We start from the raw sequence: 24,701 nt of genomic DNA on the forward strand, positions 1-24,701 counted from the left end.
CGTTTCATATATTTTATAAATTGTATTTTGCCATGTATGGAAATGCTGTGTGATTCCACTTACAGGAGGTCCCTAGAGTAGTGAAATTCATGGAAATAGGAAGTAGAATGGTGGTTACCAGGCCCTGGGGAAAAGGAGAAATGAGGACTTCTTTGATGGATATAGGATTTTACTTTTGCGAGATGAAAAAATTTCTGGAGATCTGTCAACACATCAGTATGAATATACTTAACACTACTGAACTGTACACTCAAAAATTGTTAAGATGGTAAATTTTGTGTTATGTTTTTATCATAATTAAAAATGAAAAAAAAAAGAAACTTGTCCAAGAGGGACAAACTAAACATCATATTTTGTCATTATGTAGTAGATTGTTTGTAGTTAATTAAAATTTCGTTTGAGGCTCTTAACACATTAAAATCATATTTGTTGGACCAGGAGGCAAAGTAGCATGTTTGCTTCTATTCTTTTAATGTTCCTAACAATGAACTCTTAAAGAAAATCCATTTGAAATGCCAAAGCCCTTGATAAGGAGCTTTAATAGTATGCAAACGTTTTTGTGTGTGTATGTGGTAAAAAACACAACACAATTTACTGTTTTAACCATTTTTAAGTGTATATTCAGTTCTGTTAAGTGTATTGACATTGTAGTGCAACAGATATCTACAACCTTTTCATCTTGCAACACTGAAAGTCTATACCCACTAAACCCTAATTTGTTACCCCGCGACCCCAGCCTTTTCTGCTTTCTGTTTCTATGACTTTGACTACTTTAGATGCTTCATATGCACGCACTTGTACAGGATTTGTCCTTTTGTGACTGGTTTATTTTGCTTAGCATAATGTCCTTGAAGTTCATCTGTGTTAATGCATGTGACAGGATTTTTCTTCTTTTTTAAGGCTGCGTAACATTCCATTGTATGTATATACCACATTTTCTTTATCCATTCATCTATTGATCAACATTTGGATTGCTTCCACCTCTTGGCTATTGTGAATGATACTGAGATGAACTTGGGTGTGTAGATATCTCTTCAAGATCCTGCTTTGAATTCTTTTGGATACATCCCCAAAACTGGGATTGCTGGATCATGTGGTAATTTTATTTTTAATTTTTTGAGAGACCTCATACTGTTTTCCATAATGGTTGCACCATTTTACATTCCCACCAACAAGATTTCCAATTTTTTCACATCTTTGCCAACACTCGTTATTTTCTGTTCTTTTGACAGTGACCATCCTAATGGGTGTGAGGTGATATCTCGTTGTGGTTTTGATTTGTATTTCTCTTGTGATTAGTGATGTTGAACAGTTTTATATGGTTATTCATATATCTTCTTTGGAGAATTGTCTACTCAAATCCTTTGACCATTTTTAAATTGGGTTATTTATTTTCTTGTTGTTGAGTTGTAGAAATTCCTTATATTTTCTGGATATTAACTCCATCAGATATATGATTTGCAAATATTTTCTTCCATTCCTTAGGCTGCCTTTTCACTCTGTTGATTGTTTCCTTTGATGTGCAGAAGTTTCCAAATTTGATATAATACTATTTGTCTCTTTTAGCTTTTGTTGCCTGTGATTTTGGTGTCATATCCAAGAAACCATCGCCAAATCCAGTGTCCCAAAGCTCCCCCTCCAATGCTTTCTTCCAGTTTTATAGTTTTAGGTCTTACATTTAAATATTTAATTCATTTGGAATTAATTTTTGTATATGGTATAAGGTAAGGGTCCAACTTCATTCACTTGCATGTGGATATCCAGTTTTCTCAGCACAATTTGTTGAACGAGCTGTCTTTTCCCCATTGTGTAGTCTTGGCACCCTTGTTGAAAATCATTTGCCATATATGCAGGGGTTTATTTCTGGGCTCTCTGTTCTATTCCATTGGTCTATGTATCTGTCTTTATGCCAGTACCACACTGTCTTAATTACTGTTGCTTTGTAGTATGTTTTGAAATCAGGAAGTGTGAGGTCTCCAAGTTTGTCCTTCTTTTGCAAGATTGTTTTGGCTATTCAGGGTTTCTTGAGAGTCCTTATTAATTTTAGGATGGTTCTAATTCTGAAAAAGTGCCATTGGGATTTTGATAAGGATTGCATTGAATCTATAGATTGCTCTGGGTAGTATGGATATTCCATAAACAGCTTTTAAATGGAGATGAAAAATGTCAATAAAGGCACAATGTGTTAATGTACTAATTACTCCTAGTTTGTAAATATTACCATAAATATGGTACAGTGGGAAGAATCCTAGACTTTGAAACAGAAGATTTGGATTTAAATAATTACTTTGCTCTGTGACCTCATGCAAATTACTGCATATCTCTGAGCCATAGTTTTTTCATCTTTAATGAGGATAATAATCCTTTGTGTCTCCTAGAATTACTGAATGGATTGAATTAGTTAATGGCAGAAGAGCACTTAGGAATATTAATGATTATAATTATAAAATTGTGATCAATACTAGTAATGCTTTACATTTACATGGCAAATTATATAAGAAGTCTATGCTTTATGTCAGAGGAGACTATCTTAGCTTGTGAAATGATAGAAGACAAAGAGTAGTGCTTGTTTACTTTCTGTATGTGTCACGTAGAAACACAAACAACAAATTTCTGGGCAAGCTTTCTGGTGATGCTGCCAATGATAGTTAAGATGGTCATGGATGATATTCCCAAATATCAAAAGACAGTTTTACTTAGGAAAGAAATATATCTGTAGTTTGACTCTCTTAAGTGAGCCCACTTAAGATAACCCCTTATTATAAGTGTGGACTTTTTAGAAAGTGGAATTTCTTTTTTTTTTTTCTTGTTGTTTTGTTCATCCTACCACCTAGAGATCTAGCACCCACCGCTGTTAACATTCTGGGACAAATTTCCTTCCTGTTTTTTTATACATATTTTTACATAGCTGAGCTCAAACTCTAGATGTAATTTTGCATCCTACTTTTCATATTTAAAAACATACTGTAGTCATTTTCCTATGTCTTTAATGCTCCATAAAATCATATTGATGGCTGCATAATATGATGCATTTAACCAATTGCCTACTGTTGGACTTCTAATATTATTCAATTTTTAACATTAATACTAGGATTTTGTTGCTTCCACTAGGAAGAACTGATCCAGACCTGACTTTGTTCCTTTCTTAGGAGAACGATCCAGACTCTCTGGCCCTAAGAATTATGGTTCTTATGAGAATTTTCCGTCAAGGGGGATGTGGAGGTCTCTCTGAGATTTAATGGGGTCTTCAAGGACTTTCTGAAATCTGTACCCGTGTTGGTCCCCCAACCTTTTCTTTTGTGAAGATGGGAACAGCACGTGGTATTGCCATTTCCTCTTTTTAAACCATCACCAGGCTGTCATTTCAGCAACGTCTTAACAAATGAAAATCCTCCTCTGAGTCAATAGTAATTATAGGAATTTATCACAATTGCCAATCAAGGTGTTCTGAAGAGACTCATCTTTCTTGTTAAATTATCTTTCACTGCACGCAAACAGTGAGTTATCTTTAGGAAATCAATTGCAGGGAAATTACAGCTTTCACGGAGTGATATAACCTTGCCAACTGTCTTGTTATACATAATTCCTCTACCAAGAAATTCAGCTGGGCTCATATGACTTACTTTTTGGATTCATATTTCAACGCAGAAAAAGTGGACAAGTCAACTTCTAAAAGCCCAGGAAGGAGGTGGAGGCAAGGACCAAGACACTTGCAGCTACTTAAATCATCACCCCAGTAGAGGTCAGTAGGCTGGAGCTTGTCATCACAAGGGACTTCGATCCAATGGATTTGGGGGGAACAGTTGGTTACAGGTGGTAGATGTTATTGACTACTCTTTTTATTTTTTAAACATCCTTATTGGAGTATAATTGCTTTACAATGGTGTGTTAGTTTCTGCTTTATAACAAAGTGAATCAGCTATACGTATACATACATCCCCATATCTCCTCCCTCCCTATCCTCACCTTTGGTGGTCACAGAGCACCGAGCTGATCTCCCTGTGCTATGTGGCTGCTTCCCACTAGCTAACTGACTACTGTTTACATACCTACACTAGAAGAAACTCTAGTTGGAGGATACTTTAGGCAATTAGTGAGCTCTTAAAAAAACAGTAACGTAGGAGGTTTTTCTGAAAAGCCATGGCGATATGGAGTGAACAGGGATCATTTCATGCAGCAGTCGGAGAAAGTTCATTTTAGCATTTAATCTCTGCTGCAGGTTCCCACATCAAATGTATGGCTCATTAATGCTATAACAAGATGGTAATTAACATGTTATTAACCCAGAATTACTAGGAATTTACTATGTGGTTTTTAAATGAACTTGACTTAGCAATTTTTTTTTTTTTTAATTAATTAATTTATTTATTTTATGGCTGTGTTGGGTCTTTGTTTCTGTGCGAGGGCTTTCTCTAGTTGTGGCAAGTAGAGGCCACTCTTCGTCGCGGTGCGCGGGCTTCTCACTATCGCGGCCTCTCTTGTTGCGGAGCACAGGATCCAGACGCGCAGGCTCAGTAGTTGTGGCTCAGGGGCCCAGTTGCTCCGCGGCATGTGGGATCTTCCCAGACCAGGGCTCGAACCCGTGTGCCCTGCATTGGCAGGCAGATTCTCAACCACTGCGCCACCAGGGAAGCCCAACTTAGCAATTTTTATATTTATTGGCTGTGCCCAGTGCATGTTTTCTTCTTGGAACATGTGTGAGTATACTACGTGATGCCAGTGGTCATGAAAATCAGACAAAATCTTAGACTCTCACATTAGCATGATCTACCTTGGCTTGGCATGTGTATAAAATAGATATGCTGTTATACACTTTGGGATTGGGAGGTTATTAGCAGAAGGCAGAAGGACTTCTTTTAAGTTACGCATCAGTACCATGTTAATCACTTCTGTGAGTTATCTCATTTAATTCTCACCTCAACACTACGGGATCAGACTATTACTGTTCCCATTTTACAGATCAGGAAACTGAAACACTTGCCCAAGGTCACAAAGCTAGGAAATGGCAGAGGAGGGGTTTGAATCCAGCCAGTGGACTCTGAAGTCCATGTTCAATGGCTCTTTCCTTACTGTGTTCTCTAACAAGGACCCCTGTGGGCCCTGCACTAACAGTCATGCACGAAAGCACAACACCTTCATTATCTCAGTCTGTTGGGTATTGCCTTTCTTGAGAATATCAGAGACCATTTCCCTATATAGAAGCTTGGTCTCTCCTTGGTAGATGGATAAATGCAGCTTCTGCGGAAGGACAGATTGCAAGGGCTGCACTCGACTCCTAGTTTTGCACAAACACTTGTCTGATTTGGGGTAAGTCACTTAATATTTCTAGCCTCAGTTGCTTCATTTTCTTTTTTTTAATATACAATTTTTAAAGGTTACTTTCCATTTACTGTTACTAAAAAATATTGGCTGTATTCCCCACGCTGTACAATACATCCTTGAGCCTATCTTGCTTCCATATTTGGCAATTGTAAATAAGTCTGCTATGAACATTAGGATGAATGTATCTTTTTGAATTAGTGTTTTTGGTCTTTTTTGGATATAAACTCATGAGTGGAACTGCTGGGTCATGCTTCATTTTCTTTTTAAAAGATAAAATTGCATCAGCTGAAGGCTTCGACCCCTTCCAGAAACTGGATTTTTAATTCTATGGAACTAATCGTTTTAGACACCTTCCTGAATTCTCATATAGTTTCAGGGCTCTGTAACATAGTTCTAAAGTAGTGAATTCAGACAGAAGGCCTGGTTAGGAACATGATGACATTATTCTCAAAGGGCCACTAAGGCTGGAAGAAGGAAGGTGCAAGACAAGGAAGACAAAGCTCCGAGGGAGGGTGGCCAATGCAAGAGGATCCAATGGGGACAGTCAAGGAGAAGGGAGTAGGGCTGGCATTGTCAGGGGTCAAACACAGTGGAACTTGCAAGGGAAAACGACTGAACATAAGAACCGTTGATGGTGGGACCTAAAAGGAAAATCTGATTTGGAAGTTAAATGAAGCCTAAGGTAGTTTGTCGGTGTCTAAAGAATTTTTAAAATAGAGTGGAATGGAATAGAATAGAATTGAATAGAATAAAGTAAAACAAAATAAAACAGAATAAAGTAAAATAAAATAAAATAAAATAAAATAAAATAAAATAAAATGCTAGGCTTCTCTATCTGGACAGTCGATGTCCAGTTTTCAGGCAGATTTCTGTGCTATTCGGATATGGGACACAGACACGTGTTGGATGGCTTTCTGGTTTTGCACAGGTAGGGCTGTTGCTGTTACATTCGGTGCTTTGTGTGGAAAAGGTCCCCCAGGGCAGGCACAGCCCCTTAAGAATGTGGCTTGGGAGCCAATCATGTGTTTGTGGGAAAGGTTCTCCTTCTTGCAGGCAGCTCTCCACGTGCCAGGGGCGTGACCAGGTGCGGGGCCCAGATGCTGGAGGTCACCCGACTTTCCCGCTTAGCCAGGCACCTTTATGTGTATTCAGCTTGCACACCGACCCGCAGCGCCTCCACCTTGGGAACAGGGGTCCTGATGCTGGAAGAATCAGAGGCTTAGCCCATGTCTCTACAGGGTTAAATGTTCTCTGTCTATGTGACTGGCCTTCTGTCTGCACAGCGAAATTGAGATGTCTCCCTGATTCTGTTCCTCCTGTTTATAGGCTGCGGCTTCTGATGGATGTCAGGGGTGCTAATACTCGTTGGTTCTACAGGTTGATAGACTGGGGAGATAGCACAAGGGCATAAAATCAACCTGCCAGTCCTGGTTTCTCTCCTTGATCTAGTTATGAGCTTAGCAGCCAAAATAGTTTATGACCCTCTCCGGTCTGGAGAGGATGATGGGGGCAACCTTGCTCCGAGAAATAATGTCCTTGCACTAATTCAGCCAGCAACTGAGCAAATCAAAACGAGGGTCACAAGCATCTGAAGTCAGTACCTTTTCTTTTAGAGTGGGAAGGGTCAGGGCCTTGGAAACAGCAGCCTTTGAATCAGAGCCCAAGGCCAAACACAGTTTGATGGCCCTTCCCGTGCCCTCAGCATCCTCTGGAGCCCTGACTCACAAATCTATAGAAGGCGGCAGCTCTTTACCCTGAAGGGGCGTTGGAGAATCCTCCGGTTCTGTGCAAGTTTCTGTCATTGCTAGAAGCAAATGCTACCCTCTGAGCCTCCAGGGCTTAATGGTACAGGGCCTCCGAGCATCTTGGAAGCTGGGGGGGGCAGGGATTGTGGGTAAGTAGTCAGCAGAGAAACCAGCTGATAAACGTTTATGAAAGGAATGTACTACTTTTTCTCTTGTCCTTATTTGTTACGGCAAAAACAATAAAACAACATAAAATGAAATTAAAAAAAGAAAAATGTAACCCACAGCCCCCCCATCTCTACACAGCTATTTTCCCTTTTGCACATTGACTCCCGTTCTTGTATCGGTATAGTTACACAGTTCTACATCAGCGATGCAATTTGTAATATATTAGGTGAAGGTAGTCAAATCCTAAATGCCTTCTCCTATTTCTTCTTCCTGTCTTCCTGTTTCTCAATTTTAATGGCTGGGTAATATTCATATGTTAAAGTAAGAACATACTTTCAAAACCTTGCTCTTTAACCTTTATTCCTTCTCTGCCCTTCCATCTTTCTTAACTCCATCCTGCATGGATAGGAAGGAGTGCATATCATGTTTAAACTTTAGAAAATTTTCTGGGCTGGCCAAAGCCGAGATAATGGAAACATGAAGGTCTTGCCTTCAATAATTATACTTTATATCACTTGTCATCAGTAAATTTATATTGGAAAATCCTCCTGTAGTTTGTAAAACCATTTCAGGCATGTTATCTCATGAGATCCTCACCAAAAGTATATGGTAGATCTTTTCTCACTTTTATAGATGAGGAAAAAGAACCACATAAAAGGAAGTGGCAGTTCCAGGACGTGAAGTCAGACTTCTGATTCATTGTCCAGTGAACGCCTATTCACCCTTCAAAGCCCAGATCACACATAATGATTTCTCAGTAACTTTTTTTTTTAAAGTGATTAATTCAGTGGCATTCCATTATTATTATTTTTTTTTAAAAAAATAAATTTATTTATTTATTTATTTTTGGCTGTGTTGGGTCTTCGTTTCTGTGCGAGGGCTTTCTCCAGTTGCGGCGAGCGGGGGCCACTCTTCATCGCGGTGCGCGGGCCTCTCACTATCGCGGCCTCTCTTGTTGCGGAGCACAGGCTCCAGACGCGCAGGCTCAGTAGTTGTGGCTCACGGGCCTAGTTGCTCCGCAGCATGTGGGATCTTCCCAGACCAGGGCTTGAACCCGTGTCCCCTGCATTGGCAGGCAGATTCTCAACCACTGCGCCACCAGGGAAGCCCAATTTCTCAGTAACTTTTGTTATCAGTGTTCTCCTAAATTTCATTCTCGTAGAGTGAAAATTTCCCTTCCTTGCTCTAAAAAAAATTGTGGTAAAATGGACACAACATAAAATTGACCATCTTAACCATTATTAAGTCTGCAGTTCGGGGGCATGAAGTACACATACTCTGTTGTGTGGCCATCACCACCATCCATCTCCAGAATGTTTTCATCATCCCAGACAGAAACTCTGTACCCATTAAATACTAAGCTCCCCATCCCCTTCAGCCTCTGGTAACCTCCCTTATTCTTTCTGTCTTTATGAATTTGCCTATCCTAGGTGCCTCATATAAGTGGGATCATACAATATTTGTCCTTTGTGCCTGATTTATTTTACTTAGCATAATGTCCTCAAGGTTCTTTCATGTTATAGCATGTATCAGAATTTCCTTTCTTTCGAAGGCTGTAAAATATACCTCTGTGTGTGTGTGTGTGTGTGTGTGTGTGTGTGTGTGTGTATCACATTTTGTTTATCTAGTTATCTGTTGATGGAGACTTGGGTTGCTTCTATCTTTTGCCTTTTATATATAATGCTGCTGTGAACATGGGTGTTTAAGTGTTTGGGTCCCAACTTTTAATTTTTTGAAAGTGGAATTGCTGGATCCTAGAAGTGGCATTGCTGGATCATGTGATAAATCTATGTTTAACTTTTTGAGGAACCACCCAGCAGTTTTCCACAATGGCTGCACCATTTTATATTCCCACTCGTGATGCCCAGGAGTTCCAATTTCTCCTCACTAACAGTTGTTTTTGATAATAACCATCCTAATGGGTGTGAAATGGTACCTTCATTGCCTTTTAAACATCTATTAAACATGTCTCTATTGCCCACTCCACGCCACGCGCCATCTTGCGTGGTTTATGTGTCTGAATCCTGTGGGAGACGGTGAGGCGTCTGAAGATGGGAACGGCATATCCCCAGTCCCTAGAATGGTGCCTGGCAGGGCACAGGTGCTCAAGAAATGCTTGTCGAGTTGAATTCTGACTGCTCACTAGCTCCTCATTCTGGTTTACCCATTGCCATCTCTTTTTCAGAAGTGCCCTTTCATTGTTTTGGCATATGAGGGAATGATGATGATGAAAAGGGTTTTTGTCCCCTGAGGAGTCTGGAATAATGAACCATTGCTGGACATCATTTGGCCTTTCCATTTCTTCACAGCTACCAAGAGCCTCACAACTTCACTGCACCTTCCCTGGTTTTTATTGAACGAAACGCTTGAGAGCACCTCTTGTATGATAGATAGTGGGTTGGCGCTCAAGATGCAAAGTTGAACAAGACGCAGTGCCTGCACTCAAGAAGTTCCTGGTCTGTTGGGGGAAATACATATAAACAGAGCAATAAAACAGTGTGGAAAGGGCATTGTATACTATACTATGACAAGAACGAGAAAGATGGAACTGATCATGTGGAGGAGCTGGGGGGTGTCTAACAGAGGAGTTAATATTTAATTTGTCTCTTAAGTGTGAGTAGGGAGAGGTGGGGAGAGGGGTGATCCCAGGAAGTAGGACCAGCCGTGCAAAGTCAGGGAGGGAGGTGAGAATGAGAATCTCGGAGTAATGGAGTATTGGGCAAGATTGTGAGCCAAAGGGAAGTCATGGAAGAATTTTAAACAGGAAAGGGAAGGGTGGATTAGAGGAGGCTGAGGTAGGAGGCAAGGAGACCCATCGGGAGGGTCTTGTCATCCACAGTCTTGGAGAGAGAAGACGGGGGCTGGAGCCACATTGACCGTGGGGGTGAGAGGCAGGGAGAGGCGCTACAGGTATTTCTAGGCATTTGTAGGTAGTGGTCAATTGAATAGAGGGGATGAGAAAGAAGAAAGTGATGTAGATGGCTCCAAAATGTCTGCATAGGGTAATTCCTCTCTCTTCATCAACGTTTTGAGAGTATTTTATACTGAACACCGTGTGATAAGTCTTTTACCAGACTTTTGAGTGTGTCTCAAAATACCAAAGGTGCATTTATTATTTATTTTGGTTCTTTAGAGGATAATGTTTGCATGTGTTTGGCTCATCTTCCTTGTCATGTCTTCATGTATCAGTATCAATTTTTAGGAGTCTCTTTATTATGTGCCAGGTGCTTCACGTACATGCATCCTGCCCAAATTCCCACAGGGTAGTTATCGCTTTTCCCAGGTAGCAGAGAGATGCATTTGTTATTTCATAGACAGGGGTGTTGAAGAAGTCATATTATTAAATCAACTCTATTCCAATATAAAAGAAAAATTTTTAAAAAGAAGTCATATTATCTTATTTTAATGGAATCAGTCTAACTTCATGTATCCATTGGAGTGGCAGGAAATTCAATCTGTCATTATTGGAATTCTTTTATCACCCTCTCCCTTGGGGCCATGCAAAGGTCTTAAGGGTCTTGCCTCAAACAGAAGCTTTGGCGAAAGCCCTTTGGTTTCCTGTCCATGATGATCACAGCTCATTTGCTCATTGCCAAGTCCACATGTTTTTTTAAAGGCGTCCTTGTCAAGACTGGGCATAAAGGTACTCATGGTTTTCACTTCCCTGTGAAACTATTCAGCCATCCCCTCTTATGTACTGCATTCTCTTAGGGATCCTGCCAGGTTAGGCTTTTTGAAAACAAAAGCCAAGAGAAAAGCTGTCTTCAGTCATCATAAAGCCCCCTGAGTTGAGGGAGGCCTAGATACCTTCTTAGAATGGGAAGGTCAAAATGCAGCAATAACAAAATAAAACAAAAGAATAGTAATTCAGTAAAGCATCCTGCCTTTTAGAGTTGAGGATCGTTACTCAGGTGATTTGCCAAAGTCATTCTCCAACATATAGTAATAGTGGCTCCACAAAGGTGTCCACGCCCTAATCCCTGGAAGTTGTGAATATGCTACTTTACATGGCACAAGGGAAATTGCAGATGGATTTAAAGGGAGAATGATTCTGGATAATTTGAGTGGGTCCAGTCTAATCACATGAATCCTTAAAAGTGGAAGAGGGGAGCAGTAGGTGGGTCAGATGTGAGTGAGGACTTGACTCCATATTGCTGGCTTTGCAGGAATATGGCAGCCGTTAGAAATCTCTAGAAGCCGTGAACAGCCCTTAGCTACAGCCAACAAGAAAACAGGGATCTTGGTCCTACAGCCACATAGAACAGAACTCTGCCAACAACTGGATGAACAAGGTAATGGACCCTCCCCTAGAACTTCTGGAAAGAAACACAGCCTTGCCAACACCTGAGTCTGTAGGTATGACTTAAGAACTTAAGTTCTTAAGAACTGTAAGATAATACATTTTTGTATTGTTTTTTTGGCCGCAGGGCATGTGGGATCTCAGTTCCCCAACCAGGGATTGAACCCATGTCCCCTGCAGTGGAAGCGCAGAGCCTTAACCACTGGACCGCCAGGGAAGTCCCTAAATTTGTGTTGTTTAAACTGCTAAGTTTGTGATAATTTGTTATGGTAGCAGTAGAAAGCAAATATAGTCACAAAGCTAGTAAAAGCGAAGATTGCACCTGAGGTCATATTCCAAAGCCCATGTTCTCTCCGTTATATAATGTTTCAGGTTAAAAATGTTTCCAGGTCCAGCACTATCCTACGCTAAGTTAAATTAGAAAACAGAAGATGTGATTTTTCTTTTTTTCTTTTGTTGAAAAAACAATAGATCTTCTTTAAAGAGAGTCAAACAATACATAAAAATACACAAAAGTAAGTAAAAGCTCCCAGAAATTGCATAACCTAAAAGTCATCACTAACACCATTTTCACAAACATCTTTCCAGAAAAGTTACTTTGCATGTGTGTATGATATTTATATTTTTATATATGTTTCTGTAATGGCTTTCTTATTTTTTTTTTGGAATTTTAATTAATTAATTAATTAATTTTATTTCCTTTTTGGCTGCTTTTGGTCTTCGTTGCTGTGCGCAGGCTTTCTCTAGTTGCAGCGAGCAGGGGCTACTCTTCATTGCAGTGTGCAGGCTTCTCACTGTGGTGGCTTCTCTTGTTGCAAAGTGCAGGCTGTAGGTGCGTGGGCTTCAGTAGTTGCAGCATGCGGGCTCAGTAGTTGTGGCTCACGGTCTCTAGAGCGCAGGCCCAGTAGTTGTGGCGCACGGGCCTAGTTGCTCCGCGGCATGTGGGATCTTCCCGGACCAGGGCTTGAACCCGTGCCCCCTGCATTGGCAGGCGGATTCTTAACCACTGCGCCACCAGAGAAGTCCCTGTAATTGCTTTCTTGACTGGACAATTTTTCATCGATATCTTTGTGTCACTAAATATAGATCAACACCATTATTTTAGGTGACTGAATACTATTCTATTGGATGGATGTTTCATAATTTATTTAAGCAATTCTTATAAATGGACATTTATGTGTTTACAATATTTTGCTCTGAAAAACAATACTGTGATTAATGCCTTTTTATCTTATCTTACTCATTTAAATATCCCATAAAGGTAATTCCTGGGAGTGGAGATTTTCAAGGAGCATGCATAAATTACATTTTTATATATTTTGAAAAAGCTACCTTCCAGGATGATTTTATAACTGGCATGCTCACCAACACTGCTTAAGTGAGTTAGTGTTTCCATAGAGCCATTATCACTAGGCTTTGTTAATCTTAATCTTTGTCTACCTGATAAGCAAATAAATAAATAAATTCATCATTATTCTTTTGGTTTAGACTTTTTGGTTACTATCACAATGAAACGTTTTTTTTTTTTTTTTTTAAAGCACTTTTCTTTTTTATAGCTACTTTATTTATTTATTTTATTTTATTTTTGGCTGCGTTGGGTCTTCGGTTCATGCGAGGGCTTTCTCTAGCTGAGGCAAGCGGGGGCCACTCTTCATCGCGGTGCGGGGACCGCTCTTCATCGCGGTGCGCGGGCCTTTCACTATCGCGGCCCCTCCCGTTGCGGGGCACAGGCTCCAGACGCGCAGGCTCAGCAGTTGTGGCTCACGGGCCCAGCCGCTCCGCGGCATGCGGGATCCCCCCAGACCAGGGCTCGAACCCGTGTCCCCCGCATTAGCAGGCAGACTCTCAACCACTGCGCCACCAGGGAAGCCCCACAATGAAACGTTTTAAAAATGTTTTTTGGTCACTCATATTTCTTTCTTTGTGGGCCGCCTGTGGAAAATTGATGTGACATAGTGTAAAAGTACAGACTTACAACAGACAGACCTGGTCTGTATCATTGTTTCATCATCTGCTAGTTGTGAGAGCTTGAGCAAGTTACTCAAATCATCTAAGCCTCAGTTTTTCCATCTGCCAAATGGGTATAACATTATTTACCTCCTAAAGCATCTGAGAGATTTAAGGGAGATAATTTAAAGCTTTTAGGCTATGCCTGGCATGTAGTAAGGTTTTCATAAATATTAGTTATTATTAATGCTTACGCTTTGTGATTTGCAGGAGCTTAGCAGCTCTTTAATTATTAAGGCTATGTATCCTTTGACATGGATGTTGCAAAATGTTTTGTGCGAGTATATTTTAAACTGGTAGAAATGGAGAGGAAAAACACACCTGTAGGGCTTCCCTGGTGGCGCAGTGGTTGAGAATCTGCCTGCCAATGCAGGGGACACGGGTTCGAGCCCTGGTCTGGGAAGATCCCACATGCCGCGGAGCAACTGGGCCTGTGAGCCACAATTACTGAGCCTGCGCGTCTGGAGCCTGTGCTCCGCAACAAGAGAGGCCGCGATAGTGAGAGGCCCGCGCACCGCGATGAAGAGTGGCCCCCGCTCGCCGCAACTAGAGAAAGCCCTTGCACAGAAACGAAGACCCAACACAGCCAAAAATAAATAAATAAATAAATAAATAAAAAGACATTCATGGAGTGAAACGTTTATTTAAAAAAAAAAAAAGAATAAAGGGCCAGTTAGGAAATTCAGAAAAGAAGGAAAAATGACATATTTAAAACAAAACAAAAAAAAACCCCCAAAAAACCACACCTGTACAGTCATATACACGGTGGAGGGCCACACCATCAAAACTTAAGCTGTACCCCAAACAAAACCTGGTAGTCTTCCTAGCAGGTTAGACCCGGCCTCACAAACCCTTTCGTTAGCATGATATTAGCAGATCTAAATTCTCGGTCTTTAGGGGGCCAGGAGCCCTGCCCTTTATGGCTTCTTCTTGGCTATGAGGCCCTGTACGGGGGTTTCTGGTTGACCTTTATGTCTCTAACTGGTGTGCATCTCCTTGGGGCCTTGTTGCTATGCTGAGTCCTCCTCTCCTTCCTTGTAGGCGGTAGCTGGCTCAGGTTGGAACAGGGGCCAATGCCCTGGCCCCTTCCCTTGCTGAGACTCGCCCTGAATCGTCAGCTTTCTTTCTCTTTACCGATTGACTTGGGGGCCCAGCCTGACAGCCGCTGACAGAGGAGTGATCCGCTGATTCATGTTAACAACTATTAATAGGGCTCGTTATTTCCCAGGAAACCGACAGGATGATGCGCCTCCTTGTCTTCTGTTTTCAGGGCACAGTTGATTCCTCTTCACCACATTAAGCGGCAGCCGTTTAAATCAAATTGATGTCTCCAGTTCAAAGCGATGCCTCTGCTGTCTTACCTGTTAATAAATTAAATACGGACGCTGGACTCCTGAGCGTGCCATTTCCCTGCTTTCCGACACGGGATGGAGCTCGTTGCTTGGAGTGAGGCAATGGGGCTTTTTATTTTGAGGCATAAGTGTGGACATATAGCCTATTTGTGTGGAGTTTCCATAGACGTGTCTTTGCGTCTGTCATCTGTCTCTGTATGCATTTTTTTCCCCTGGATTTCCCTCTTTTTATTTATTGCCAAGTTTTATTTTACACCCCCAGTGCCTCAGTGGAATTAACCAAGAGGATTTTACAAGGTCTGGCCTTTCTGGTCTCTTCTAGAAGGATGCTGAATTTGTTTAAAGTGCATATGTATTGGGTAGGTGGAATGGACAGTCAGGCGAGTGTGAATAAGAAATTAAAGTGGGCTTGGAAGGAGAAAACATAAGATTCAAGATCAGTTACCTCTAAAAAGATGTTAAAAAACGTCTAAAATAAAGTCACCTAATATGGATAGCAGCACAGCCTGAAATAACCCAGGACACTGGACTATTATGGTTTACCAGTTGTTTTTTATTGAAAACAAAATGCAAATGAACAAAACCATTGTCCTTTCATCTACTGTGGCCTGCCTGCTTGCATTGTTTGTTTTTTTTTCAATTTTTTTTCACTGAAGTATAGTTGATTTATAATGTGTCAGTCTCTGCTGTACAGCAAAGTGACTCAGTTATACACATAGAGACATTCTTTTTTTATATTCTTTGCCATTATGGTTTATTACAGGATATTGAATATAGTTCCCTGTGCTATACGTTAGGACCTTCTTGTTTATCCATTCTAAATGTAATAGTTTGCATCTACCAACCTAAAACACCCAATCCATCCCTCTCCCTCCCCACCTCCCCCCTTGGCAACCTCAAGTCTGTTCTCTATGTCTGTGAGTCTGTTTCTGTTTTGTAGATAGGTTCATTTGTGCCATATTCTAGATTCCACATATAAGTGATATCACATGGTATTTGTCTTCCTCTTTATGACTTACTTCACTTAGTATGATCATCTCTAGTTGCATCCATGTTGCTGCAAATGACATTGTTTTGTTCTTTTTTATGGATGAGTAATATTCCATTTATAAATGTATCACATCTTCTTTATCCATTCATCTGTCGATGGACATTTAGGTTGTTTTCCATGTTTTGGCTGTTGTGAATAATGCTTCTATGAACATACGGGTGCATGTATCTTTTTGAATTATAGTTTTGTCTGGATATATGCCCAAGAGAGGGATTGCTGGATCATATAGTAATTCTATTTTTTAGTTTTCCAAGGAACCTCCATACTGTTTTCCATAGTGATTGCACCAACTTATATTCCCACCAGCAGTGTAGGTGGGTTCCCTTCTCCCTACACCCTCTCTAGCATTTATTTGTAGACTTTTTGATGATGGCCATTCTGACTGGTGTGAGGTGGTACCTCATTGTAGCTTTGATTTGCATTTCTCTAATAATTAGCGAAGTTGAGCATCTTTTCATGTGCCTATTGGCCATCTGTATGTCTTCTTTGGAGAAATGTCTATTAAGGTCTTCTGCCCATTTTTTGGTTGGGTTGTTTGTTTTTTTGTTGTTGAGTTGTATGAGCTGTTTTTATATTTTGGAGATGAAGCCCTCGTCCGCTGCATCATTTGCAAATATTTTCTCTCATTCTCTAGGTTGTCTTTTCATTTTGTTTATGGTTTCCTTTGCTGTGCAAAAGCTTGTAAGTTTGATTAGGTCAAGAGGGGACATTGTTGATGGATCTTCTCTTTTCCTCTGACATGTCATTTCTTCAGGGAGGGGTCTGCACCATGTGACCTGGTCAGCGAGGCTGCGGTAGTGCCAGTGGTCCTGTGCCCCAGGGGGTGTGCATCTTTCCAAGTGTGCGGGGGGATGCTCCCCGCTCCCCGGGGAAGCCTATTTCTGTGTGGGTGCATTTCAAAATATATGTGGCTTGCCTGGGAGTCACTGATTAGCCAAGTGCAGCCCAAAGCCATCGAAGGAGGAAAGACCCCTGAAGGACTGATGTGTAATGGCTTCACAAAGTGGACTGGACTCAAATAAAACTTCCCAGAGGAGGAGCTGACGTGGCGATTGCTTCCCTCAAACCTCTTAAGTGAGTTGGCAGGCCCAGTTTCTGTGGGTGGCACACCTGATGGATTGATTGAACATGGCTGTCAGCCTCCTGCTGAGTGAGTGGCTGGTACCTGAGAGACCCCCGGGGTGTGGGGGGAGCTCCTGCTAGCTCAGAGCCCGAGGGCTCCCTTCTTCTTTTTTTTTTTTTAATTTTATTTTATGGCCACACCACACAGCATGCGGATCTTGGTTCCCCAACCAGGGACCTGCGCCCACTGCAGTGGAAGCACGGAGTCTTAACCACTGGACTTTCAGGGAAGTCCCGAGGGCTCCCTTCTTGTTTCACCAGCCTTGCTGTTGCTTAGCTGACCCTGGGGTGTCTAGACAGTTTAAGAACTCTGAAGGTCATTGTGCAGACAACACACACATGCATGCATGCACGTGCACACACGTGGTATCTTCTGGGGTCTCACAGCCAAGGGGCAAAAGGAACGAGACCATCGTGAGCTAGCTATTTATTGGAGCAGAGTCACAGAAGAGTCCCTGCGGGCAGGCCTAGCATTCTGGCTGTGTGTGTGTGGGACAGGTGCTCCACAGAAAAAGAATACAGTGCAGGCAAGCAGGAAATGTGTTTACCCCCAGGGGACTCCACATCCTCCTTCTGGAACAGTCAAGGAAACCACTTCGAGTTGTATGGGCAGCCCTACTATTTTCTCAGGAGGTGGCCACGGAGGGATGTGAGTCCAAGGCCACTGACCCTTACATTCCCTTAGTCTGTGGCCAGATATTTCATTACTTTGTGCCTTGGTTTAGGGTGTTGGCTACTTTAAAGCTCCAGTATCCCTAGGGGGGAGGAGTGTTTTCACTTGTTTCTTCTTTTACTCATTTACCCCCTACTGTGAGTTGATTTATTAGATCCCCTTCCGTGAACATGTTTTGAGGGGGTGAGTGAGTGGGCATGGTGGGCACCAGAGGATTCCTTAGGAGATAGCTAGCCCTGCTGTCCAGGGGGATGGATGTGATGACGCACAATCTAATTGAATGTGACTCCGGGGACACTTGGCTGTCCTCTTGAAGTCGAGGGGGACCTTGTGGGCCTTACCAGGTATAAAAGGCTTTCCATGCCCCCCATTTCTTGTCTGTAGGAAAAAGACTTTCAGCCTCCTAGACTTTCCCTGAGTTCCAAGGGGCAGATTCAAACAGATCCTAATTAGGGAAGTGAGGGGATGCAGAAAGTAACAATAGTGCAATGATGGGCTAGGGTCCTGGTCCCTCCTTGGGTGATGTACATGACGATCTCGTACACATCTCTGAGTTCTTCTATAGGAACGAAGGCCCCCACCCAGGTAGAGGATGGTCACTTTAGGCTGAGCACAAGCACGTGAACCCAGACTGGTTGGAATCGGAAGGCTGTTGCCTGGAACGCCACCCTCTCACCTCACCACCAGCCAATCAGAGGATGGTCACATACCTTGCATACCTCCCCTCAAATTTTGCCGATTAAAAACTCTTCCCCCAAAACCATCTGGAAGTTTGGGCTTTTTGAGCATGACCTGCCCATTCTCCTTGCTTGGCCCTGCAATAAACCTTTCTCTTCTCCGGACTCTGATGTTTCAGCTTGTTTGGGCTCACTGTGCGTCAGACACATGAACTTGGGTTCGACAACACTCTTGAAGAGGTGGCAGAGGTAGTGGGCGTGGGCAGGGGGAGACATTCATATGGGGGAACTAAATACACTCATGCTTCTTTTGATCTTTGTTTCTTTAGATTTGTTTGTACCATTGCATGGGGGAAACTGAGGGCTTAAAATATGCTTCAGGACGATTCCTGCTGAACGTGGCCTGAAGGCCAATGGCATCGATAAATGATGTGCTGCATCTTACATCCAGGCCAAGCTACAGGGAGATGTGGGAGGTGTGAGGTCTGTGCTTGCTGCATCCCCTCTAAGCCCACACCTCCTCTTGCCACTTCACCCCAAACTCCTGATCTTCCACCCACACCTACTCAGTGGCAGCCTTCCCTGTCTCAGGTGACAAGTTGACAGCCACTTCATCCTTCAGTAGCTCAGGGCCAAGACCTTGTACATCACTCTTTCCGGTGAGCCTGGTGGTCCCACCCTCAGCATCTAGACAGGAGCTAAGCCTCTTCATGCCTCCACTGCTGTCATCCTGGCTCAACCACTGTCAGTGCTTGCCTGTGAAGTTCAATATAAGGGTCTCTCAGAAGCTCACCTGCTTCTACCTTTGTCTCTATCGGCTTGAGTCTGTTCTTAGCACAAGAGTCAATGTGGTCCATCTGGTCATAATCCAGATCAGGCCACTTTGGCTCACAACCTGGTCATAGCTCCCTACTACAGAGTGAAACCAAATTCCTTACAGTGGCCTGTGAGGCCCTGCACGATTCAGCCCCTTCAGCTGTTTCACCTCTTGTCCTCTAGTCTCTTCCTTATTGACCCAGCTCCAACTGTACTGGTTTCATTATTCCTGGAACAGCCCAGAAAGCTCCCACCTGGGCTTTTGCTCTAGACATCCCCTTTGCCTGGAAAGCTCTTCTCCATTGAGATCTGTGTGGCTAACTCCCTCACCTCCTTCAACGCTTTACTCATCTTTTCAATTATCATTTCCTTGATCATCCTATTTAAAATGGAATCTCCCACTCTTTATTCCCCCAATCATTCTTTACCTTTTCTTTTTTTCTATAGAATATATTACCTTTTAATATACTATATCAACTTAATTATGTTTATTTATTTACCTGTTTTTTGGTCTGTTCCTTACATTCACCAGAATGTAAGTTCCATGAATTGCTGTGTCCATCAGTGATGTATTCCCAATACCTCGAACAATGGCTTGCACAGTGTAGGTGCTCAGGATATGGGTTGCTTGCTTTTTGATTGATTTCCTCTCTTAGTTTTGTGCCCTTGTCTTAAAAACTCTCCTCTGACTACTCATTCTGACCTTGTAAACTTATCTACCTTCCCAGGCAACGCCTTGAGCTTCTAGATATTTTTAGATTTTCTATCCACCCCCTTTATAAAAACTTACACATTCTGCGTTCTGTTCTTTGGGGACTTTGCTTTTAGGTAGATAATGTTACTCAATCATCCCTGCTAGGATGCTATCATTCATTTTTTTGCCCTTTGAGGTGTTTACAGTATAATATACAGTAAGTCCCCTACAGACAAACCTTCAAGTTTTGAACTTTCAAAGATGTGAACATGCGCTCCATCAGCGTCAGGCGTGAGTGAAATGGCAGCTTGCCCTCCGTCTCCTATTCCTGACGATCCTTCAGCTCTACCATCTCCCACCTGCTCTCCCTCCTCCCGTCAGTAACTCTTCTTGCCTGTTCACTTGATGCCAGCCCCTGTATACCGGGTGTTGTACCGTACTACTGTACTTTTCAAGGTACTGTACTGTAAGATTAAAAATGTTTTCTTTATTTTTGTGTTTATTTGTTTTTATGTGTTATTTGTGTGAAAAGTATTATAAACGTATTACAGTACAGTACTATATAGCCGATTGTGTTAGTTGGGTATCTAGGCTAACTTTGCTGGACTTAATGAAGAAACTGGACTTACGAATGTGCTCTCGGAATGAAACTCGTTCGTATGTAGGGGACTTACTGTATTTTGGTCCTAAAAACCAAACATGCTACTCCCAGGAGTTGCTACTGTTTGCTTTTCAAGTTTCCAACAGGGCAGCGGGGCAGATAGCTTTCAATGGTGGAGGAAAAAATTTATATCTCAAATCAGGTAATAATATAGGTGGTGCCATCTGGGCTGGCCCTGCCTCTTTCAGTGCGGCAGTCTGGAATCCTAGTCCCAGCCTCTGCCCCAAATTCCTCATATAATTCTCCTATTATTCTTAGCTAAACAAACATTGACTGTGTGTCTATACTTATTACTTCATTTTAACCTTTGCAACATTTCTATCTGGAAGATATTATCATTCTCATTTTTGTAGATGAGGCCACTGAGGCCCAGAGAAGCCGAGTAACTTGTCCAAGTTGGCACAGCCAGACTGCGACCAAGACCATGATAGAATTAGACTCCATATATTTTGAGTCCAAGTTTAATACTTTTTTGTTTTATGAATAAATTTTATTTATTTAAAATTTTTTTTTATTTTTTAGGCCATGCCGTGCAGCATGTGGGATCTTAGTTCCCCAACCAGGGATCAAACCCGTGCCCCTGCAGTGGAAGCATGTAGTCTTAACCACTGGACCGCCAGGGAAGTCCCTAAACTTTATTTTTTATGAGCAGTTTTAGGTTCATAGCAAAGTTGAGCAGAAAATACAGAAAGTTCCCATACATTCCCTGTTCCCACACATGTACAATAGCCCCCGACCACAGTGGTACATTTGTTACAATCAATGAACTTACATTGATACCTCACCATCACTCAAAGTCTTAGTTGACAGACACTAGGGTTCACTCTTGGTGTTGTATGTTTCATGGGTTTGGACAAATGTATGAATGACATATATCCATCATAATATCATACCAAATAGTTTCACTGCCCTAAAAATCCACTGTGCTCTATCTGTTTATCCCTCTCTCCCTCCTGCCTCTAAAAACCGCAGGTCGTGTTACTGTCTCCTTAGTTTTACTTTTTCCAGAATATCATGGAGTTGGAATCATAAGGCATGTAGCCTTTTCAGGTGGCTTCTTTCACTTAGTAATATGCACTTAATGCTCTTTTCAATATAGCAGATGCCTCTTGGGTCCAAAAAAGTACCCTCTATTGCCCAGAGTATAAAGGCACTCAAACATGGCTGATTTTGTCATTGTAATGCATTTGTATAATACGTATTTATAAGATGCCTTAATTATAGCCGATTGTGAACATGCAATATGATTTCATTTATTCTGACTTCCCGCCTCCTGGTCCTCAGCCTCTCTTTAAGACAGACCCTCTCCCAAGCCCATAGCAACACACTCTGAGCTGGTGGCTTCCTTATAACTAATGAGGTGTAAATGGTAAGACAAACAAGATGGGGAGGGAGAAGACAGGAAGGAAGCGGGGGACAAGGACGCAGACACAGAGATGTGGTGACCTCTGATTATCCAAAGCTGTTTATTGAACACATTCTTGTGCTAAGACCGCCTGCTGTCTCCAGTCTGCATGCTGCCTTCACTCCTAATTAAAGCCAGCGGGCTAGGATGGAAGAAAACAATTTCAAGGCAAGGGGGTGGGGGAGGGAGCCAGCAATCACTTTCTTTTCTCTCTTTTTAGGGAGACTCTGAGCTTGTCCTAGGTGAAGCTGGCCTGAAGGACATGCCTGGGAAATTAAAGTCCAAGGCAGTCAAAGGCAACCTTTGAATTTACTGTGTTCTATTTCACCTGGGCCTCTGGGAATTCCCTGGTGGTCCAGTGGTTAAGACTCCACGCTCCCGATGCAGGGGGCACAGGTTCGATCCCTGTTCAGGGCACTAAGATCCCGCATGCCATAACGGGGATGCCAAAAAAAGAAAAAAAAAGAAAAGAAAATACAACGTGTCAGCTGGGACTCTGGACTAGGGCTCAGCCTGCCGTAAGAAAGGGAATGATGAATGAGGGCAAGTTAGCCTTTGTCAGGCTGATGACCCCAATCTGCATGACTCTCTCTCTCCTTGCCTGGATTATTGCTGGAGTCTCAGCTGGAGGAAATAGCTATTCAGAAATGACTGCATTTGCCATCCCTCTCCTTTCTTCAGTCTACGACACAAGAGGTCCTCAAATTTTGGTGGACGTCAGAATGACCCAGAGGGCTTTTTAAAATACAGATAACTGGGCCCCATCCCCGAGTTTCTGATTCAGTAGAACCGGGTGGGATCCAAGAATATGCGTTTCTAACAAGTTCCCAGGTGATGCTGATACCGCTGGTCTGGGGTCCACACTTGGAGAACCACTGCCTCAATCAGCTCTTCCCAGACTTTCTCGTGTATAGACCTTCAAAGTCACACATTCTTTTTTATATTCTTCCAAATTTTATTTTATTTTATTTTAAGAATGATAAACTTTATTTTTTAATTTTTTAAAATTTATTTTTCATTGAAGTATAGTTGAATTACAATGTTGTGTTAATTATAGCAAATTTACTCAGTTATACATGTATATAAATTCTTTTTCATATTCTTTTCCATTATGGTTTATCACAGATTGAACATAGTTCCCTGTGCTATACAGTAGGACCTTGTTGTTTGTCCATTCCATATATACCAGTTTGCATCTGCTAATTCCAAACTCCCAATCCAACCCTCTCCTATCCCCCTCCCCCTTGGCAACCACCAGTCTGTTCTCTATGTCCCTGATTCTGTTTCTCTTTCATAGATAGGTTCATTTGTATCATATTTTAGATTCCACATATAAGTGATATATGGTATTTGTCTTTTTCTGACTGACTTCACTTAAGATGATCATCTCTAGTTGCATCCATGTTGCTGCAAATGGCATTATTTTGTTCTTTCTTATGGCTAATATTCCATTGTATATATGTACCACATCTTCTTTATCCATTCATCTGTCACTGGACATATAGGTTGTTTCCATTTCTTGGCTATTGTGAATAGTGCTGCTATGAACATAGGGGTGCATGTATCTATTTGAATTAGTTTTGTCTGGATATATGCCCAGGAGAGGGATTGCTGGATCATATAGTAATTCTATTTTTAGTTTTCTGAGGAACCTCCATACCGTTTTCCACAGTGGGTGCATCAACTTACATTCCCAGCTAACAGTGTAGGAGGGTTCCCTTTTCCCTACACCTCTCCAGCATTTGTTATTTGTAGACTTTTTAGTGATGGCCATTCTGACCAGCGCAAAGTCATGCATTCTTGAATTTTCCTGGTTTGTATTATCCCCACCATACATGGAGCTGAATTGTGCCATCATGAGAGGTAATGTTTTCAGCTCAGGGCATTTGTATTGCTAAGGCCATGGGGCAGGGAGTGGGGAGGCTTTAATATTGGATTATAATTTCTGTTTGGAAGACAAAATCTGTACCTGTTTTTCTGGTTCCACTGAAACTTCTTGGCTAGTGGGAATACTCAGCAGGGCGGCCCTGTGTTTCCTCTCCAGGGGGGCTGTGAGAGTGTATGTTTATCAGAAGGGGTTGCCGGTGACCGGGTTTAATAAACGTACCCCCAAAATGCAGCCCCTTGGCTTGTTGAATATTTCAAGCTGAAGGAATTTGAGAAACAGCAAGTGCAGGAAGGATTTTCTGACCCTCCCCTGGAGCAAATCATAAGACCCTCACATAAGAGATGTCCTCCCTCTACCCGGAGGAAAAGAACCGCTTGTCTCTGAAGATGGAGGGATGCTGACGGCGTGTGAACCAACAGGCCTTGCTCAGTTTCTTCCAGTTTACTAGCCTTAGCTTTTCGGCCTGTCACGTTTTTCCATGACCCTCCTCTTCTCCTCAAACCTGGCACAGAAGGCCGTTTCTGGGGTCTTTATTTCCTATGAAGGCTCCTGTATCACATAAAGCTTGTGTTAAATACATTTGTATGCTTTTCTGTTGCTAATCTGTCTTTGGTTTTAGGGGGTCTCAGGTGAGAACTTAGAAGGGTGGAGGAAAAAGATATTTTTTCTCCCCTACACGGGGTTAAGAAACTTCAGAAAGATTACCGGATGCCTCTTAGACACTTTTTTATCTCTGGTTCTGAGGATCCAAATCGTCTTTGTCATCTAGATTGGCCACTGAGGCAGGGGGGATGTCAGGTACCCTGGAAGACGTCTCTGT

Source organism: Balaenoptera musculus, chromosome 21 (genome assembly GCF_009873245.2).
Source record: "Balaenoptera musculus isolate JJ_BM4_2016_0621 chromosome 21, mBalMus1.pri.v3, whole genome shotgun sequence".
Taxonomy (NCBI): Eukaryota; Metazoa; Chordata; class Mammalia; order Artiodactyla; family Balaenopteridae; genus Balaenoptera; species Balaenoptera musculus.